Source organism: Peromyscus californicus, unplaced genomic scaffold, assembly GCF_007827085.1.
Source record: "Peromyscus californicus insignis strain IS unplaced genomic scaffold, ASM782708v3 Scaffold_15__1_contigs__length_86483966, whole genome shotgun sequence".
In the NCBI taxonomy this organism is placed as follows: Eukaryota; Metazoa; Chordata; class Mammalia; order Rodentia; family Cricetidae; genus Peromyscus; species Peromyscus californicus.
Window position 1 is genome coordinate 15,552,517 of NW_026294447.1, and position 6,560 is coordinate 15,559,076.

The 6,560-nt window shown below is 36.6% G+C and overlaps 1 pseudogene; it reads right to left on the reverse strand.

The window, feature by feature from the left end:
- Positions 1–744: 744 nt before the first annotated feature.
- Positions 745–900, reverse strand: LOC128111391 (uncharacterized; annotated as a pseudogene).
- Between the last annotated feature and the right edge of the window lie 5,660 nt (positions 901–6,560).

Sequence of the window (6,560 nt, forward strand, 5' to 3'; positions counted from 1 at the left end):
AGAAACACAATTTATTATGTGTTTATATTGTTTCAATGCCTGTGAGTTTCAGTAAGCGCCCTCAGCCTCAGTACATCTTTACCTGACATGCTCGGCCTGTTTCCCTTAGTGCCTATTTATGTTCTTAAAAGTATTTGTAGATGAAGGTACAGGGCTTTGCCTCTACCTCTTCAATAGCACTCTTTGCTTTTCCCTTCATAGTGTCCAGAACACTAATATCATGCCACAGGAAGCTTTTATTTCCTTCACCATAAGCCACATAATAAGTACATACTCTTTTTTTATGTCCTATTGCTCCCCAGACATAGTAAATGAAACACCTGTTTTGTAAGATCCAACTGTTGCTGATTCTGTACCTTACATGATTACTTCACTAGTAAAGTTTTACTTTGTAGTCTTTACACTTTTCTACCATGGTAGGTCTTAAGGAATCTCCAACAGAAAATTAGCTGAAATAAAGTGACTATACTTTACATCCTAGTTCCCTAACCCATCTGGTGCTTATTTCCTATCCTTTTGATTCTGAAGTATAATTTGAGTCTAAATATGTACTCATATTTGTGGCACAGGACACAGTTTCGGGAGAAGAGCCAGTCTTCTGCCAGATTCCTTTATGCATCCACATATTCAAACAATCTAGCCCCCACTGCGGTTTAAAGCAGTACTACAAAGACTACAGAGAGATGTGAAGCAAAGAGCCCTACTGTTAAGAGTAGAGAAGGTTGTTTATTCTCTAATGACTTTCATATTAGGATCTCTTTCAATGTATTATGTAAGAGCCAAGAAAAGTGAGGCAAATACTTACCATTAATAGACTTTTCAAAACAAAAAAATCTTCATAAATCTAAAAATTTTAGATCAAATCTACACTTGATCTTAGCCAAAAGGCCGAGAAGCGATTAGATCAAATCTAGAATGTAGAAATATTAAAAAAAAGATTAAGTCAAAGCACCTAGAATTTAAGTTACTCCAATAAAGCTGGGATCTACCCAAAAGCCTGGATGTTTGACTGTGTAAGTGGATAAGTCCCTATCAGAAAGATCCATGTACTTTAAGGGGTGAGCTTGCAATGCACAAGGCAAAGAGTCAACGGATGTTTTGTATTAAAAGTAAATTGGGCTGGTTATAGTGGCTCATGCCTGCAATCTTAACATCCAGGAGGTTAAGATAAAAGGTTTATTGTGAGTTTGAGGCCAGCCTAGGATACCTAGGAAACTTCAGGTCATTTAGATTAGAGTGAGACCCTACCTCAGGAAAAAGGAGAAAAAAAGAGGGGGCGAGGTAGCTTAAATCTAAATGGAAACATTGTGTTCCCAAAGTGGCAGGCTTCAGAACAACCACATTTCAAACCACAATCTGTTTTGTTGTTGTTTTCTTCTGAGAGACATGGTCTCATGTAGCCCATGCCAGTGTCAGATTTGTTTTGTAACCAAGGATGGCTGAACTCCTGAATTCTCTTGTTCCTCCTTCCTGAGTGCTAGGACAACAGGTTGTTCAAACAATCCAAGCTGCCATTTATTTTTTGAGGATCACCCATGGTAAGTTCTTAAGCTTCAGGAGGGTTAGGAGACTGAAGGCGTATGCTCAGTCCTACCCTTTGTTGTTCTCACCAATCTGTCTCAGGTCACTATCCACATACTTCAATAACTCTGTACAGTGATTTTTTTCAAATGCCTCTCCCACACATCTATTCACTTTATGTTCTAATGTCAGGTTAATTGTTCTAGAATACAATTACATGTCAGTAATTATGCTTCTCCAAACACCGGCATGGCTCCCTGTATGAGACTGAATTAAGTTCAAATTTGTTCTCTTTATAAACTGGCCACAATGTTCATCCTTGACTTAACATGCAATAAAAACATGAAAGCTCCTACTTTCTGTATGTGCTGGTTGTCTTCCCATTTTGATGACTATCTTGCAATTCTTTGTGCCAAGAGTACTGACCTACATCTTTTCCTGTACCCTACTCTATAAAACTCTTTGAACATAAATACAAATAACTTCTTCATTTTAAGCATTCCTTTGTGGAGCCAAAAAAGGATTCAATGAACTAATTTTGAACACATAAAAAATCATTTCTTGACCCAAACAGGTAAATTATGAAATTTCCAGACATCTATTTTCTTGTCTAGAAAACCACTGCATGCTTTTTTTAGGGATCAGTAGTCATCACACTGATGCTTCTGTTCAGCTTCTGTCATACACCAAAACGGTGAATAGTAATCCTAATTTTAGACTCTATTTTGAACTGTAGCTGTGTGCACAATGTGTATCATTTGCTTTATGGTGATGATTAAGAATGTGATCATTATTTTTGCTTTATTTATCATCTTTGTGCCCATACAATTTTGATACACAAACAGTTTACTGGCAATTATATTTATACTCCAATTGCATATCTATTTTATTATAGCAGAATTTTGGATAATATCCATGTTGATGGAATTTCAAGTCTCTAATAACCCTTAGGAGCAATGCCAAGAAATATGCCAGTTTTGTCTTTTAAGTTTCTAATGAGGGAACCATTATACATATTTATATATTATACATATTTTGATTATAGTTTCTTACTTATGATCAGATAGGAAATCTAATGGAACCTAAAATTCAATTAATATAGTTCGGGAAGTCCACGATTTAGATAGTGTTAAAACCTGTGAAAATGCACTAGATCTAGGAAATCATGTACTCTTTTTCTTGAGGGCATTAGAGGTATTGACAACTCTGCTTTTATTTCAGCCTATACCATTCCAACCATAGGGAGCATGAAATAGTAAGTAAACCAGAAAGGCTATAAAGTTGACTGTACCAAAGTGAGCTAAACACATTTTATGACAAGCATGTCCTTGGTTGAACTGAAGAAAAACAGAGTATCATGAAGACTTCTGGTGAGATTATATAATATCACTATAACATTGTTAGTAGAAAAACTACAAAACAGTCTTAATAATAATAAACATGAATATATGTGTACATATATGTACATATGGCTACTGTCATTGTAGACATGTCTTCAACTGTAGAATTGCTATTATAACAGAATAAAGAGTAACAAATAAAGCCTAAGAATCCATTAAATTTTATTTATTGAACTGAAGAAGAGAAGTATAAGAAGAGTTTGGAGCTGATAAAAGGATTTCAAATTCACCTTTGAGTGTATTAAATTTGTAACAAGGAAGGAAAACACACATGTCCTCGGGCAATCAGCTTTTTGGAGTCCTAAACTCAGCAAGAAGTTTCTGCTAGGTCTGGAGTAATCAGCATAAACATTGACATAGATTTCCCACAGGAGAATCTTGTAAACAAAGAGAAAGACAGGAGCCCCCAGTCAAACAAACATTTGATCTTCAGGCACAGGAAGGACACTCACTCCTTAAAGGACAAACTGGGAGGCAGAGAAAAAGGTGTCACTGAGAGCAAGAGAACGAGGAAGGAAGAGGCGACAACACTGTAAATAATGGTGAGATTCTGAATGGGTTAAGCTCTTTGAAGCTTCCATTAGCCTTTCAACAAGGAAGGCATCGTCAAAGCTGTGATAAGTCCAGAATTGATGTTCTCTCTAATAATATTTCATTCACTAGAATACATATAATGAGGAAGTTTGACTGTGATGGGCACAAATAATAATTTTTAAAATGTTCTTCCTTCTATGTTTGCAACATTTTCTATGTTCTTTTGCTTATTGGTTCACTGATTGGGCAACGGGTTAGCTTTTGTTGGTAAATGAGAACTTCTTAACAAAGAGGTGTGTCACTGATATGTTCTTTGATATGGTTCTATTTCTGAGACTTCACAGTAGGAACCCAGTGTCCAAAGTGAAAAGTCTTTAACATTTGCCCTTGTGTGTCCTTCTGAGAGTTAATCAACAAAACTTAAAATTTGCCTGTCTACTTTCTCTTTGTTACCTTATAAAAGTCTAGTAATTCACATTAGGCTCCATGTATTTTATTCAACAATTTAATTTCTTAACAAGTTTTCCAGATTAAGGAGCAAAAAAATTCAACAAAATTCAGAAAATAAGCATAAATAATACAAATGTTATGATGAAAATGATAATATTTTAATAAGTGTTTTTAGTTTTTAAACATTTGTATTAAAAGAAATCTTAGAAAACAGCAATGTGCTCCTGATCATAATCACATCTTTGAGCCTTCATATCAAATAAGGAGAAATATGCTGCTTAATGGAAAAGTAATCTATTTTTCTTCATAGGATAGAATGTGTGCCATCTCAGCAATATGAAGGAAAATACAAAATAAAATTTTTGATTTTCATGGTCTATAAGCTACAACTAAAATTTCATGAAAGATCTCCCATATAGCTTACTTTTTCAAACCACAATAAAATATTGCTTCAGAGAATGTTTGACATTTGACTTCATTATAGTAATGCTGTCTAAAACAAAAGATACCTTGGGATGTCAGTTTTCACAATAATAGTATTTGATATCTGTGTGGAGCTTAGCAACTTATGAAGCATTTAGACACATATCTCACATGAGCCTCAGGGCGGTCCTATGACTTAGTCAAGGCAAGAATAATCATTGTTTTCTCACAGAAAAGGAAACTCAAGTGCAAGGTGATTGTGTATTCTGCCCAACTTCTCTGATTGTTTGGAAGCATTTAAGAAAGAAACTAGAAAGGAAGTGTATAAAACAGTATTGGGAAGTCCTGCCAAGTGAAGCATTAGAGACTCCCACAAGATGGTTCACAAGTCAGTACCAAGTGGTCTTCAGTTTTCAAAACTCTGCTCTAAACTGTCCCACACCAGTGTAAGGTCCCACCATCAGTGGTGCATTAGTGGAGCAGCCCCTGATGCCTTCCACAATAGGCACTCTAAAGCCCAATCCAAAGAAGAAATTTGGGGCTGTAATCAAATTAGTCCAGTCTTAGTGCTCCTTCCCTCATAAATCCTGTAAAAAGAGCAAAGTAACACTAACCCTATGCTGTCAAATGGAAAACTAGGGTTAATGTCTGTGTGTGTTCTCTAAACCCGCAAGTTTGAAAGTCTAAACACACAAAATAAATGAATAGACTTCACCAGTTGCTTTGCCATTTAAATCTAATCTGTCATATCAGAGATACTTCCTGATCCAATCGAGAAACATGTCATCACATTAAGAAAACTTACATTTATTGATGTTTTAATCCAAAGAGCATTGAGAGTGGCGTGACCACAAGATCATGTCTAAAGCTTATGTTTTACTGAGGCTTATCTCTAATTAAACAAATTACAAACTATGGTAGTGGTTAATTTGGTATACCCATGCACTAGAATTTCAAACATCACTTAGTAGACAATTCAGTCACGAACAGTTATATTGCAAATAAGAACACAGAACTAAAGACAGTGAACCCAGTGATACAAAATATTTGTTTTGAGCTCCCTCTGCCTTTTTGTTGTAGCAGTTTAAATTAATGAAAGGCTACCATGTTGACTTCTGCTCCTCTCAAGGGTGTTATAACCAGCTCCATACTCCCTGGCAAGTGTCTGTTGATAGGGTACCTGGTTCTGAACAGCAAATCCAGTAATCCACCCATGGTGGTTCATCTCCATCATCAGAATGATTAGTTTTGGACTCATCTCTTAAACACAACTATGGGTGTGCATTCAAATAGGTTTCCAGAGAAGCTTAACTGACAAGGGAGGACCGACCTCAAATGTGAATGACACCAGCGATGTGATGTGTTGAAGTCCTGAGCTGAATAAAATACAATAAAAGAAAAGGTGGCCTTAACACCGGTGTTCTGCTCTCTCTGCTTTCTGGTCTGCCAGGATTGTGAGCAGTCCCTGTTACATGTTCCTGATACCATAAGCCCCACTATGCCTTCCAGTCACCAAGACCTTTTCCCTCTCAAATGAGACTCGAGCAAACCTTTCCTCCTTTAAGTTGCCTATTGTCTTGTATTTGTTTACAATGATGAGAAAAGGAACTAGCACAGTGCCAGACATTAATTCTCAGAAATGTTCACACTATGTATTCTGTCTTCACTTATGTGTTTTAGTTCTGGATTCTAGGTCCCCTGTGCTGTGGTATGCTGTTTAAGGTCTCTCTGGATCGTCAAGAACAAAACTCACTAGGGCAGAAAAGCAGAAGGTGGAGGTCATGATGAGAGCACAGCCCTTTTCCCTTTTTCCTCATCGTGTCTCTTAGACTGACAGGATGATGACATTAAGAGAGATAAAAGGAGGATTCAAAGATAAGAGTGGAAAAAGTTCAATAAAATTGAAGGAAATCGTAGCTAAGTGTCCATAGCAAGAAAGATCATTTCATATGTCATTATCATGTTGATGATGGATATGAGATTGTACCCAGTCCTTCATCCATGCTAAGTAAACACTCTGGCACTGACCTAGCCCTAAATGGTGAGTCTATGAAGTCAGTAACAAAGGGTATAGTCATTAGCCTATTTCTATCTATACTATAATTCAAATAAAGATTTGCAGGCAGAAGAGATAGCTCAGTGGTTAAGAGTGCTTGCTGCTCTTGCAGAGGAACTGGATCCAGTTTTCTCAGCACCTACATGGAACTCACAACCATCCATAACTCCAGTTCC